Here is a 16,359-nt window from a genome sequence, read left to right as displayed (position 1 = left end):
ATTGTTATTATTATTATCATTATCACTGAAAAATTAATCTTAAATTTCTTACTTATTTAAGGCAAAAGCTACTTAAAATTTCTTTGAATTTATTTTTTAGGAAAGTGCAATTAAATAGTTAAATTTAAAATAGTTACTTAATTATCGAAAAAAATTATGAATTTTGCAGTTAATATCAAATTTAGCACATAATTTTTAAAGTTTTTATTTTCAATACTATATTTTAACATTGATTTCATTTTTAACATTTAATAAAATTATCTGTCAAATTTGATAGTTTTGCGCGAAAAGAACCGAGTCTACACTAGAGTTGTTGATTCGTTCTGTTATTAAAATATTATCATTTAAGTACATAAATTATTATTTTTTCTTTTTTTAACTTTATTGTTTTATCAATATTGTGTATTTGAACAATAATATTCTAATAGTGAGGTTGCTGATTCAATTCTTTATTTTATTGTTATTATTGAAATTCACATCACGTCAATAAGTTTTATTGATAATTTCACTAGAGGTTAAAATTGAAATTAATGTTAAAATTTGATGCTACAATTGGAAATTGGAACAGTACATGTTAGATTTGATAAGAAGTATAAAATATATGATTTTCTTTTTGGTAATTAAATATAGTTCAATTACATTTTTAAGATTTAAAAATAAAATAATTTAATCTTTAGAGCTATTTTTTAGTTAATAATGACTGTGTAAATTCTTTTCTTATCAAAAAAAAAAAATCATCATTTTATAATTTTGACGGCTAAAAGACAAAGTACTTCCTCACATGTAAAAAAACAACATGAATTAGAAAGAATCTGAGCAGTTTCTTTTAGTGTCTAAAACTAATTGTCTTGTACTATTAAACAATGAAATATACATAATCAGCTTCAGAATTATTTTTATTTTTAAACTTTAAGAATGCAATTAAACTATTTTAAAATTTTAAAAATTTAATTGCACTTTAATTAAAAAGGAATAAGGTTCAGATAGGCCACTGAATTTTACGGGCAGGGCCAAATAGGCCCCTTTGACCTTTTATGGTCATTTAAGTCCAAAACTTACTGATAATAGCCCAATTTAATCATTTTTTATAATTCATGGAGCGCGTCCCTTGCACGTTGCATATAATAATAAACTTTTTTAAAATAAAATAAAAGAAATAATAAAATTAAATAGACAGTTAATATAATAATATTTATTTTGTTAGTTAGAATCCCTAATTTGTTAACCTTAATTTATCAATTTGATTTTCACATTCTCCAATTCTCCAAAATGTCTTCAAATTCTTCTTCATCTTATCATTTTTCTCATTCATCTTGTCATTTGCCATGGTTTAATGGACCTAGATTTGACTGTGGTGCACCTGAAAAGAAATGTAAGTGTCGTTCCATCATTTAAAGGTGCCAAAATGGGTTTCTTGGACGAATCTAAATCTAGGAAGGAGATTCTTACATGTCCTAAGGGAGAGGTAAAGTGATTTAGTTTTGTAATTTCTGAGATTGGAATGGGTATTATTTGATGTTGATATTATCTATATGGTTTCTAGGGAGAAAGTAATATCACTACTTTAAGTGGAAAGATATTGAGTTTACTGAGAGATTAGTTGTGATGATTAATGGACTGAAGAGAGAAAGAAAAAATCTCAAGGACAATTGGAATAGTTTTAAAAGTATGGATGCGATCAATGTATGGATATGGGTGAGGTGGAGTATGAAATAAAGAAACTCAGAAGTAAGCTAATTGAGTTTGAGTTTGAAATTGAAAATCTAAGGAGGATGAATAGATGGCTAAAGATTGTGCTTGGATTTGTTAGCATTATAGTTGTGCTTGTTGTAGCTTGTAATTTCTTAAAAAATTAGCTAGTTTAAGTAATGTTATTTTGTACTGGTTGGTTGAATTGCCTATTGGCATTTTGTGGTGTTTTAATGGATAAAAGCTGACTTTGTATTTGAACCAAATTTTAAAAATGATGTTATTATGTAACTTATGTGTAGATTATATTAATATTCAATTATAAAAATATTATAAAATATACAAAAAATGGATAAATTCTGCAAAATATGGTGTTAATTGCAGAAAAATTGCGAAACTAAGTTGTTTTTGTTGAAAAAGCATTATGCATATAAAGTAACATGTATGTTACTTGTTTAAAGAATAAAATGGTAATATAAATATGAATTAGAGAATATTACAAAGTAGATAATGAAATAAGTGACTTGATATACCAATAGATGCAATGTTTACATCTGCTAATAGGAAATGACATATACAAAAAGCTGTAAACCCAAAAAGTTACCTAAACCTTCTTCTATTTGCACTTTCTATGCCATGTACATATAGCTTTTCCTATGGCATTTACAATTTTCTAAAAATACAAAAAGATCTCATTGACAATTTAAACCTTGTATGCCATTCACATCCAAAATCAGAAACCTAAAAAACTATGCAATTCTGTCACTTACAATGCAAAAAGAATATCAGGTGACATCTATCAACAACAAAAACTGTCAAATGTTAATTTCTCCAATGAGGGCTTCTCTGCAAAGCTGGCCTCTCATAATTTTGTCTCCTTTGTGTTGGTTGTGTATTTGTCACTATGGGTGTTGGTGAACCAGCTGCTGTTGATGATTCCTGTGAGTTTGTAACTGATGGAGCACCATTGAAATTGATCTCTTCCTCTATATTCATATTCTTTCTATTTAAGTTTCCTATATGACTCTGTCTTTATGTCTCTAAGTGACTGACAGTACTGAAGGTGAGCCCCCCCATTTTAGACCTAGTGCTTGAAATCGTCCATAAAATGGATTCCCTTCAACTTTGTCAGGTACTGTATAATGCCTAATGATCCTCTGATTCTGTACAGGAACTGTAGTCCCAGAAAATATTACTCCTTCACTCATTAATCCAGGCTGCATAGCAAAATAAAATTGTAGGTAGTATAATACATCTCAACCAAATCTGATAAGAAGAAATTAAAGTAGCTTTTCCTGTAACTTCATCAACCAGCAGTCCATATCCAGTTTGTTTGCTACTATCTCCTATGTGCATTTTCTGATTAGGTTGCTTTGGTGCTTTTGTTGGTATTTCTTTCATAGTCCTAGTAGCAACTCCCTTAGCTTTGAATGCCTTAGCCTCTCTCAAATGCCTAATCCCTTCCTATTGAACAAGTTAAGCTACTGAATCATCATCCTTAAATTTGTATATATATATTTATAGAATTCATGACTGTAAAACATTACCATCAACTCTGTAGTAAGTTCAACATCTTCTGGCAGCCTTTCTTCTGGTGCATTTTGAGGTGTTTCAAATGAAGTATTGGCTTGAGATGTGGCAGCTCCTTCAACTTAAAATGATTGCCTATTAATTAAAATAGATAAGTATCCTAAAAACATACTCTATATAAACACTAAATGAAATTCTCCATCACTTATAGTTCTGCCTTTGAATGGGCAGCCCTTTTTGTTATGGCCCTTCTGCTTACACAGACTGCGAGTTATCTCTACACCTCTTCTTGATATTTTTCTTACTTTTTTAGTTCATCAATATCCTTTTTTCTTTATTTTTTGGGTCTACCAAGCATGATCTTGAATTCAGGTGGCTCTGATGGGGGTTTATTGGTTTGTGGCCACATCTGCTTGCCTTTGCATGGGTACATAACATAGTTGTAACTGCTCTTGTAAGTTTCCTTGCTATACCATCTGCTAACATAGTTTTCAACATATTTCTCACTATGGTATATGGCACAGATAGCATGAGGGCAGGGAATGCCTGTGAGATCCCATGATCTGCAGGTACATGATCTGCCCTCTAAGTCAATTGTGTGCCTATCTATCCCCCTAGCTATTTCATATCCACATGCACTGCTAACATAGTTTTCAACATATTTCTCACTATGGTATATGGCACAGATAGCATGAGGGCAGGGAATGCCTGTGAGATCCCATGATCTGCAGGTACATGATCTGCCCTCTAAGTCAATTGTGTGCCTATCTATCCCCCTAGCTATTTCATATCCACATGCACCATTGAACTTAACTTGGAATTTAAAAATTTTATCCATGTGCTTCTCAATCTTCTCCATTGCACTTGGACTTATATTACATCTCCACTTTTCAGCTTCTTTAAACCTCTCCTTTATCCTAATCATCATCCTAATTCTAATATGTTATAACATTTTCACTATATGCCAGCACCTTGCATCTAAAATAGTTCAATTAAAGGCCTCACATATATTATTACTAACTACATCGGACTTACATGTAGTCCTCTAGTAAGCCCTGCACCAGGCAATTTGAGAATATTTTAGCACATCCTCCACTGAACTTATGGCCACAACATCTACTTTTTCCAATTAGTCTATAAAATACTTTTTATAGCTACTTTTGGCACATTTCCAAAAATAATTTTGTAACTCTAAGCCCCTCCACCTCTTTTGCCATCTTGACCATATGTGCATAGCACACCATTGATGCTCAACAAAGGGTAGTTCTTGCTTTACTGCTTCAATCAGTTCCTATCATTGTAATTGATTTAATAATATTTTCTATTATAATAAAAACAAACATTAAACTGAAAAAAAATCATAACTAACCTTTTGCATATCACTAATAAGTGTTATTCCACTACCAGCCTCTAATTCAAGATCTTCCTTTAGCATTTGAAAGAACCAAACCCAATTTACTTTATTTTTCACACTTACGATAGCCCAGGCAATGGGGAACATTTAATTGTTCCCATCTCTACCAATTGTTGTAAGTAATTCACCCTTACAACATGTCTTCAGAAAGCACCCATCTATACCAATTAGGGGCATGCAGCCTGACTTCCATCCTTTTATAAGTACATCAAAGCATATGTAAAGCTTATTGAACCTATTTGTATATTTGATGAAAGAACTACAGCAGTTGTACCAGGATTGGTTACTTTTAGTTCTTCCATGTAGTCCCATAAACTGCCATAAGTTGCCTATCACTTATGTTAAAACATTCTATTTGCTCTTTTACACATTGTAATTGAGACTTTATACTTTAACTCCTCACCTACAAGAGTTTGAAAATCCTTTACCTTCATTTAGGTTATCTCATAATTTTGTCTCTAAAATAAGTTGTAAGAAATTTCTGGCTCAATCTTTTATTCTTGTACACCCTATGACACTTCTGTTGAGGGTTATAAGTCTTGATTACAAACAGCTTTTACTTAGAATTTTCATTTCTAGCAAATTCAATTTCACACCCCTGAATACTTTGTTATCCCATCCCTAAACTGTTGAACTGATTCAAATACCATGCCAATAACAAATGAAGGAATGGTACAGTTTGGATCATATATAACTCTTTTAGATTTTTTCCTTCTAATAGTTTGACCTTGTTCATCTCCTGAATCATTCTCTATGTTGTAGTTGTCATCAGAGTTATCATAGTCAAAATTTGTCCTAAGCTCTTATTGCACAATATTCATCATATTTTCAACACCTACCTCATCATCCCGAACTGCATCTTCTTCATCCTTTTCAAGATCATCTTATATTTTTATTTTCCATATGCTCTTCATCTTATGGTAACACATGCTCTGTATTTTGATAATGATTTCTCATTTTTGCTCTAACCTCCTCCGACTCATCATTACACCCATTTGAAACAACATCATCATCCATATGAAAATCTGTTGTTGCTTCTATGTTTTTAAAATTTTCATAATTTTCTCTACTTCCATCTGTTGGTGCATCAACACCTGATGTTGCCTCTGTCACACCATTACACAATTCTGCTTCATTATTGTTACTCACTATCCACTTCAATAATGGAACATCTAAAACAATGTCAGGCTCATCCACTTTGTGTTCGCAGTAGCACTCATTCTCATCTATACCATCCAAATCACTAAATATTTCATAAATAATATAGTCATCTTTAAGTAACCTCAAACCGTTAGACAAAAAAAATTTTGGTGCTAACCAACATGTAATTGGCATTTGAGCATAACCTAAACTCTTTACATACTTTTCTAACCTAAAATAATGTACCCTATCTCTATTTGCAACAAACAAGACAGCTTCTTCACCATTTTCATATCTTAATTCAGGATCTTTTATAAACTTTGCCCTATGGTGAAACTTAAAAGAAATTTCAGTCACAGACATCTTACATCAACATACATAAAAGGTTTAAACATCATCAAACCAAAAAGGATTAAAATCAAATCCATTCCTCATTCCTACTGTATCTTCCAAGACAAAAATAAATTTCATTTCAATATTCTTTAAGTGCATCAAAGCTTAAAAACGAAAGTTAAAAGAAGAAAACTTGAGGTTATCGTACCTTACAGCTTTGTTTAATGAAAGATTAACTTCTTGTTATGCTCTAGCATCTCAGATTTCTTGTCATTATAAGCATTTCAATTCTTTTTGGTTTTGAAATCCCTAATCTTTTCCCCAATTTCTCCAATTCTACAATGTTCTAAAACCCACAGCTCTATCCACTTTTTTCATAAGTCATCCTTCAGCTAACACGTGCCTTCAATACCCGCTCATTTTCTTGGTAAAATAAACCTAATAGAACTATGTAATATTATTACAAATATCTAATTTTTTAATATTTCCTTAGTTAACTCACGCTTCTTAGTTTAAATGTGTAAGGAATGTGCTCCATAAATTATTAAAAAGGATTAAACTGAGCTGTTATTGGTAAGTTTTGGACTTAAATGGCCATAAAAAGTCAAAAGGGCCTATTTGACCCCACCCACAAAGTTCAGTGGCTTATACGAACCTTATTCCTTAGTTAAATATTTCAATACGCACCAACAACATTACAACAACATCAAGATATTTTTGGTCAATTTATCTTTCTTTTAAAATCCAAAAAATTCAAATATAGATAAATTTACCTTATTTGTCCATTCAATTTTTCCTTTTTCAATTTTAAAATGTTATTTATAGTTTACTCTCGCATATTTCTATTTCATAACAGACTATACACCAACAAATAGAAACTTATTTATTTATTTATTGGCAAACATATTTTTATCTTAGGAAATACCTCAAGATTCTAAAGTTACCCTATCTATGGGTTTATAATATGTATATACTTGCTAAAACATTGATGTGTGAGTGTTAATAATAATACATATCATTATATGATTTTTCATTAAATAATTTACCATCAAAAGCTACTTATTAGAAGGATTACCTTTCTATATATTTCATAATGGCTTATTTTGGACCTTTTTATTGTTGAAAAGAATGATTTAGTATTTTCTACATTCACTGTATATACATTATTATTACACATTCATCTTAAGTGTTTTATGTACTTACTATTTTATTCCAATGTCAATCTAAATCTAATTATCATCTTTCATGCATGAATCCATCGTGTCACCAGAATTATCCTAAGCTTATTTATTTTCACCCACAATCTCTAAATTTATCGTTCAATTTTAATTTACATTATTAAAATTAATTTAACTCATAAATATTATTAATATTATGCCTTGAAGAGGATTAGAAAAAATTCAAAGTTGATATAAATCGTGGGACAGTTATCCATAGACTAATAAGGATATATGGTTTCTCAAGAAGAGGGTTAATAGCTTGATTAAGAGACCCTTAAATTAATTCAATAGCTTGATTAAGAGACCTTTAAAGTAATTTATTTTACAATCCATTATAAGAAGTGTACTTTAATGAGTCAAGTCGAATTGAATTTTAAAAATTTTGAGCTCCAGCTCGATTTTAAATAAATGAGCTCTAGCTTTAGTCTAGCTTTGAAAAATTTGAAATTGAATTAAGCTCAAATTTATTCGAATCTAGTTTGAAATTTGGTCGAGGTTGTATAATAATTTAATTTTTTTAATTTTTTAACATTTAAACTATTTAATTATTAGATTTAAATTAATTCATTAAATTTATAATTGTTAATATACACATAATTATTATGTGTTTTTAAATATCAATTATATATATAAAAATAGTTATTTTATAAATATTAATATTGATATTAATTATATTAATAATTTTTGTTAAAATTAAAGTATTTTATTATATATTATATAATAATGTGACTAAATTAAATTATATATCTATAATTAGTTAGTGGTGTAAGTTTAAGTCATATTCTCTACGCGGGCTTGTTTACTTATTGAAAACTATATCAGTTTTTTTTTTAAAAAAATTAAATGAAAACAGAAAATAGAAAACTCTATATTTACTTGTGCTATTTTTCTAAAATGAAAATAATGTTTTTTATGTTTTCAAACTTAGAATTAAATTTTGAATTTTTTTTGAAAATAAATTAAATATATTTTTATATTTTTCTTTATATAAGAAGTCATTTGTTTTCAAATGAAAACAAGGAGTTTTCACTCCATTTATTCCAAGTCTACCCTTTATACTTAAAATATTACTTAAATAAAAAAATAAAAAATTCTATAAAATAAACATGTTTTACAATTTTACAGAATTTCTATGAGAACAAAAAAAATTATTTTCTTTAAAAATTAAAAAATAAAAATAGAAAAACTTATCTACAAGTAAACAAACCCTATATGTTTTTTATAAATCTAAGTTCGAATAGACTTGCAAATCCAATAAAATCAAGTATTATACATCTCAAACCGAGTATTCTCGAGCTTTGTTTCTCAAGCTACTCAAATAGCTCAAATTAACCTCCACTCAAACAATATCACATCATCTTCCTGAATATTTTTGAATTAATCACAAGTAATTTAGGAATTGACTCGACTTGATTACTCCTAATTCATAGTAATGTTTATTTTCTTTTCAAGTTCATCTACTATTCGACGTGTACATAGATTTAAATACCCATTCATGACGCCCGAGACGAGCTTGAAAAAGCTTAATTATTTTTCGGCGGACTTCAATATGTTATTTCTTTGTGGTCCATTACAATAAGTTTGACCAACCCAGAACGAATAAGGCAAGACTTGAGCCAAAACTAAGAAAATTTAAACCCGACTAAACTTGGACGGAATCTAACCCGGCCTGCATTTTAAACATTGATTAAGGCTTGAATTCCAGAAGCAGAGAAACTTCCCTTTGTCGATATTTCATTCCCCCTGAGATGGTTCCAATAGACCATTCCCAATTAAAAGTTTTCACAAAGATGTGCAATCGTTCCATTCTTTTCTGAATGGGGACCGAGTAAAAGGTTATACAGTTGTGTACCGATGTCCTTCAAACTTTATATATTTATTATGATTTCTGTCATCCTTTTTATATTTAGGAGGAGACCAAGTAATTGTTTGATCGTGTATGTATGTATGTATGTATATGTTTTTTGTTTTTTTTTTTTTTTAAAGTACTGAGTTGTCGTATTAGGGTAATATATTTATATAGTTCCTAGCTACCTAATCATATCACATTTTAGTAGTTTCCAAAGAAGCCCATATCACATTTTAATTGTTAAAGTATTCAAATATAATGTTTACTAGTAATCTTTTTATTTTAATAGTTAACCAAATATATAGAGTAGTGGGTACGCATTTTTTATTATTCTATTGGGACCAAGCATCTCACTTGATGTAATAAGCTATTTAATCTTAATTATTTAATTTCTTGCTTAACTAACCCTTAAATAAGAAGTTAAAATAACATATCTTATACATATAATTTGAACATATGAATTGTTTGGAAACATTAGAAAAATATGAAATGCCTGGCACTGATCTCTCTCTCTCTCTCTCTCTCTCTCTCTCTCTCTCTATATATATATATATATATATATATATATATATATATATATATATATATTTATATATAATTAAAACTATATGAAAGAGTATCTTATATATAATTGTATTTATTCTCATGCATGCCTCTCGTTGGCTATATATGACTATATATTTTACAAATATATATATATATATATATTTAATTTGTTGCATGTGACTATAGGATAAACTTGTAAAGATGCACAATAACATATGGTCAAAGCTTTACCAAGTCGTCACTTTCAAGATAAAATTATTTTATTAATTTAAAATAGTGTTAATATTGTATCAAACTAATAATATCAGTTTCAAATATTAGCTATTTTATAATATTTAAATTATTTTATTTTAGTCTTCGAGCACCAGGTTCAAATTGTCAAAATATTAAAAATAAAAAGGTTAGATCAAGTAATTTAATATTTTGTTAGACATTAAGGTCAAATTATACAAAAAGTAATTTTTCTACTCTAATTTTGAAGAGGCACTTTAAATGTAATATAAAAGAAAATTAATATATATATAAAACTAACCGTTAAGCTACATTGAAAAAATCTCTATTCTAGAAATGTATATGAATTAAAAGAGTATTTCCAATGCACTATTTCTATATATCAATTTTTTTATTTAAGGAGTCGTATAATAAAATGATACTCTAATGTATTCTTTATTTTTTAAATATAAAATAGAGAGTCAATTTAGTTTTCTATATGTAGAGAGCCAAACTTCACTCTATACTATATATTTAATAAATGCACTACAAATTTCTATACTTTTGATTTAATTGATATTTATAATTTTTATTTATCTATTGGTAAAAATTTAATAAAAAAAATTAAAACTATTAATGTTTATAGAAATAAAAGTAAGATAAATAATAAAATATAAAGAATTTATTAAATTTAAATAAAATATTTTACTTTTTATATTAAAATATTTCTTAAAATATTTTCTATTATAGAAATTATACTCAAGGAGCAATACAATAAAGTAAGATTCCATTTTCTGTAAAAGTTTTTCTGATGCGTACAAACTCTACTTAAGTCAATAATCAAGCCTATAATTATTAATTATCTTGCTTATCTCATGTTTTGTTTGGCATCAAAGAGCAAATTTTGGAAAGTAACAATAAAATTGGCTAAATAACGGTACCATGAAAGCACAAATTATTACTTTTAACTCTTCTTCATGAACTTTTTTAGAATGATTTGCACTATGACATTTTATTTTATTTTGTGCTTTTAGATTAGGTAGTCTTATCTTCTCTTAAATTTTAAATGTATAAATACTATGACTAAATTATTCTAATTTTCTGCATACTTTTAATTGTGTTTGCTAAACATCCATAAAATTTTATAGAATTTATTTGTAAATTCTTTGAACGAAGTGAAATTAATTTAAAAATTTTACATATTCAAATTTATATAAAACTAGTCGTTTACTGATGCGTAGCATGATCATTATTATTTTAATTATAAAATTAAATTAATAGATACAATTTAATAAAAATTTATTTTTAGTATTGATTAAAATTTTAAAAAATAATAGTAAAATAACTATTTTTAAATATTTAATTTGAAAAATTTTAAAATTTTATTAATGTAATAATATAAAAATTATTTATTAATTAATTTTAATATTTTATATATATCAATATAATTGATATTACTATTTTCGGATTAAATTTTTTATACAATTAGAAAAATAATTTATTATTAAATATAATAATAAAAATATAATTTACGATATTATTTTTTAAAATTAGAATTATTATCTAATTACAAAATTAATATATTAGTTTATGTAATATTAAAATATAATTAATATGTTATCCCTTAGAATAAAATTAGTATCATTATCTTATTAGAAAACTATTTATGAGTTAATATAATATTATAATATAATTAATATGCCATTTTTTATGATTAGAGTTAATGTTTAACTAGAAATATAACTTATAAATTAATAAATTAATAGAAAGAAATTATAAAATTATACATAAATTTGAATCTCATGTGTCAAAAGCAAGTACACATGTCAAACTAAAATTTTATCTGTCATTTGCATGTGGATTGTACGGCCGTTATTATTATTTCGATTATAAAATTAAGTTTATAGATATAATTTAATAAAAATTTTAATATTTAATATTAATTTATAATATTTTAATAAATTTCAACCAAACAATAATATTAGCTGTCAATTTTATCCGATTTCATAGGAACTTTTGACGGACAAATAGAACCGATATTTTTCATGCAAAAAAAAAAAAATTAGAAAGAGACATATTAAAACCTTGATCATACATATAATTTTGGAATAGTCAGGAATCATTCATTCATTTTTTTTCTCTATCTAATAACACAAATTCCTTTTTATAGAAGTATTTTGTCTGCTATTTTTTTTTTTTTTTAAGAGTAGCATGTTTAATTTCATATTCAATAACTTTTAATTCTTGATATCAATGAGTTTTGGTATATAGTTTAACTATACATCAATAATGCTATATAGATTAATAATTCACTTAATAATAATAATAATAATAATATCTTTCTTTAGAAGATGACAATAATTTGACTCCTTTTTTTAAGTAAAACCCCTCAGACGAGTATACGGTCTGCAATCTTGTCCGTAAGTCATGTGCAGTTCCTATTTCTTTCACAATAATAAAAAAATAATATTTATTTGTGATCTAAAAATTTTAGAGGACGTGGAGATGAAAGAAAATTGATCATATTATTAAAATTTATAGTATTAAAATATTAGTTAATGTAATCTTATTAAAGAGTAATATTAAATAAAACCTTGAGGGACATAATTATTATTATTATTATTATTAAAAAGTTTTAATATTAATTGATATTATCAAAATTTAATAATGAATTAACTCGTACATTGCACGAGTATTGCATCTAATTAATATAATAGAAAAAAATATAAAAGATTTATAGTAATTAATTTTATTTTTAATACTAAAAACACAGATATCCTTAGAAATAAATTTATTTATACTTATAAATCAATATAATAGATTTCGATAGTTATCAGTTGGACGGACATCAATCATATAACACTTTTGTATCACTTGCAATAAGTTTTTGTACAATTTTAAAATGCTTATTTCATAATTATTTTATACTTTTTATTAAGAGTCACATATGATATTTTGTAGTTATTTTTCACAATTTAATTCATTTGTTTTCTTACAAAAAAGAAAAAAAATAGAAAATCACATAAAAACAAGGACAAATTAGTACAGTGGGCCAAATTTGAGGGAACACATTGTATTTGAACCTTTATAATTCCCATTGCACTAGCAACACCAATCAATTGTTGCTATACCTAATAAATTCAAGAATGCATCATCACATGTGAGTATGGATCCATGAAAACTAGATGGAAGAGTTTCCTGAATCAATAATCAATTGCCTGCCTAATTCTATCCTTTTTCTTCATTAATTATTTTTCTTTTGAATTACAGATAAAAAGAGAGAAACTCGAATTCGAATTCGAAACATTGTTGGAGTTGAAATATGCATACCATCCTGTCATGTAGAGTTTGCAACTTTCTGTATTAATCCAATTCAATTGGCTTATTAAAAAATAATCATAAAAGAAGATAAATTAGGGTGCCTAATTACATAAAAAGCAATAAATAAGGGAGCTAAGCTATTTAAGCAGGGGATGGGCTCTTCCTATTTTCAAGCTAATTTAATTCAGACATTGAATGATGTAGAGATGGAGATAGCAGTTCCTACAATAACAGCTCAATTAATATTAATACCTACGTACATTTATCATCTTCTTCCTCTATGTCGCTAAGACAAGACTTTATTCATTTAAAATAAAAATAATATACGCATCATAAATAAATAAATAAATATATATATATATCCTTTTTGAAAATGTGCAACTAGTTTGATCGATAAAAACCTTACCGACTACCATGATAGTGAAAATGTTGATGATGCATCTTCGACGCAGTCGTAAACGAAAGTTTGAATTAACTTATGAAGGTTTCCGGATGATCTCTAGGGTTTACAAGCATGAAATGGTGTAGATATAATCATTTTATTCCTAGTTTACTTACAATTGTGTCATTCCTTATCAAACATGTAAATACTTGTTTCTATGGCTTCTTATTAATTTCTCATCAATTCTAATAGCAATATATTTATTTTGTACTTCTCCTTTTTAGAACTTTTAAGTCTCTAGTTTGAAACTTATTATTTCTGTGAGATTCATTCGTACGCCAATTTCTTATCCCGCACCACGTGAAATGTGATATAACATTTATTATCTTTTTTTAGTGCGTTTCAAAAACTTACTTATACACATATATCGAATTGATATAAAATTTATATTCTTAAAATTATTTTAAGAAATATGTGATATGAGTCGACACATAAACTATTATTATTTTAAATACATTTTTAGTTTCGCAAAAAGAGTTATTAATAGAGGATGTTTACTTTCTATATATATATGTAACACTCTTCATAAATAGTAAAAATTTTAAAATTCTTTTATATTATTAAGATAGAATAAATTTAGAGTAAATAAAATATATAACTCTATTGAATATTTTAACACTTCAAGCTTTTATCAATTTTTGTAATCATAATTTTTAATAGAACATATAAAATACAAAATGCAACTCCATTTTTGCAAGTGCACAAACATTGACGTGCACACATACTCTTATACACACACAAGCAATGACAAGTTATAAATGGATTTTATATATACACATATATATTAATTTCTTAAGATTTTAAATTTTTTTTGACAAATGTGCTTGATTTTTAACATATGAAATTTTTATTTGATATGTATATTTATTTTTGACACATGAGATTCAAGTTTATATATAATTTTATAATTTTTTTATTAATATATTAATTAATAAATTACATTCCTAATTAAACACTAACTCTAATTCTAAGAAATAACATACTAATTATATTTTAATATTATATTTAACTATTAAATAGTTTTCTAATTAAATAATAATACTAATTATATTTTAATATTATATTAATTAATAAATTAATTTTCTAATTAGATAATAATTTTAATTCTAAAAATAACATCTTAAAATATATTTTTAATATTATATTCAATAAAAGTTAACTTTTAATTATATAATAAATTTATAATCCTAAAAATGGTAGTCTTAATTATATTAATAGTATTAATTTATATAATATTAAAATTAATTAATAAATATTTTTAAAATAATTTTTATATCATTGTACTAATAAAATTTTAAAATTTAAGAATGATATTTAAAAATAATTAGTTTGCTATTATTTTTTAAAATATTATAAATTAATATTAAATATTAAAAAATTGATACCATTTTAATTATTTTGTGTTAGAATTCAAAATCTTATACAAACACAATATACATATAAATCATATTTTTATTTTGAATTAGTGATATTTTATATCAGAAAGATAAAATATTGCGACATCATTGTTATACACAAAAGTGGAATTTATATATGTTGGACTCTAAAAATGGAATTTAAGATGCGCTTTAATATATGGTTTATTGAATTTCCTGACTACTGGAAAATGTCATTCTTAATTAGTCTTAGTACTATTTACCAACCACCTATACTTTTCAACTTTAAGTTTATTTAATTTCACATTACGTGGAATCCTAAATCCGATTGTGACTGTTGTATTCATCACTTAGCTTTCACTCTTCAATACAAGCATGTGATTCACACGTCGTCTAAAAATCCAACTAATAAAATTATTTATTTTTTCAAAAAATTATTATATTGTATATATGTGATTTAGAATTTATAATGTATGAATTACATGCAAATACTAATTTCTCAAATGAGTGTATTAATTTTCTCAAATTTCTTAAAATTTTAATTTTATGGTATTCTTATTCATTGTATTAATAAGGTCCAATTACTAATTAAATCCTGAATTTTACACTTTTTAATAATTTTATTTAAAAATTTTAACATAAATATCTATGCTTTCAATTTATTTTTAAAAATATTTTTTGATAATAATTTTTGAAATTTTACAATGAGAAAAATGACTTAGCAAGTCAATTCTGGTTAGTAACATAAAAATTTGTAAGTCAATAAAAAATATATTACATTTAGATGTAAAATATGTGATAGAATACGCATATATGAGAATTTTACTAATTTATAATAATTATTTTTTTAATAAGTATAACCGACTTTTTTTAAAATAATTGACCAAAATTATTTAAAAGTATAAAATTCATAATTTAATTTGTAATTGGACCTATTAATAAAATACATAGAATGCATACATGAACATTTACAAGGAGATAATAAATTAATAATCACCCAATAATAAATAGTAGATAATGAATAGGAAATATCTTCTAATGAAGAGAAATATAAAGGGAATTATATAAATTATGAAAGAGAGGTCCGGGAATTTTTGAGAATGTTAGTTAATTATTTCACTGAGATTGATATGTTGCATTCCTTTTTCTTTTTCATTTTTTTTTTGGATATATAAACTATGAAAGAGAGGTTTGGGATCCATTTTTTGTCACGTCATCAGTAAAATATCGGAGTTAGTTTTTGTTAATTTAAGGACTTAATTGCATTTAAAAATAGTTTTAAGAGGAAG

Source organism: Ricinus communis, chromosome 5 (genome assembly GCF_019578655.1).
Source record: "Ricinus communis isolate WT05 ecotype wild-type chromosome 5, ASM1957865v1, whole genome shotgun sequence".
Taxonomy (NCBI): Eukaryota; Viridiplantae; Streptophyta; class Magnoliopsida; order Malpighiales; family Euphorbiaceae; genus Ricinus; species Ricinus communis.
The sequence above is the reverse complement of the archived record's forward strand: the minus strand, read 5'-3'. Positions refer to the sequence as shown.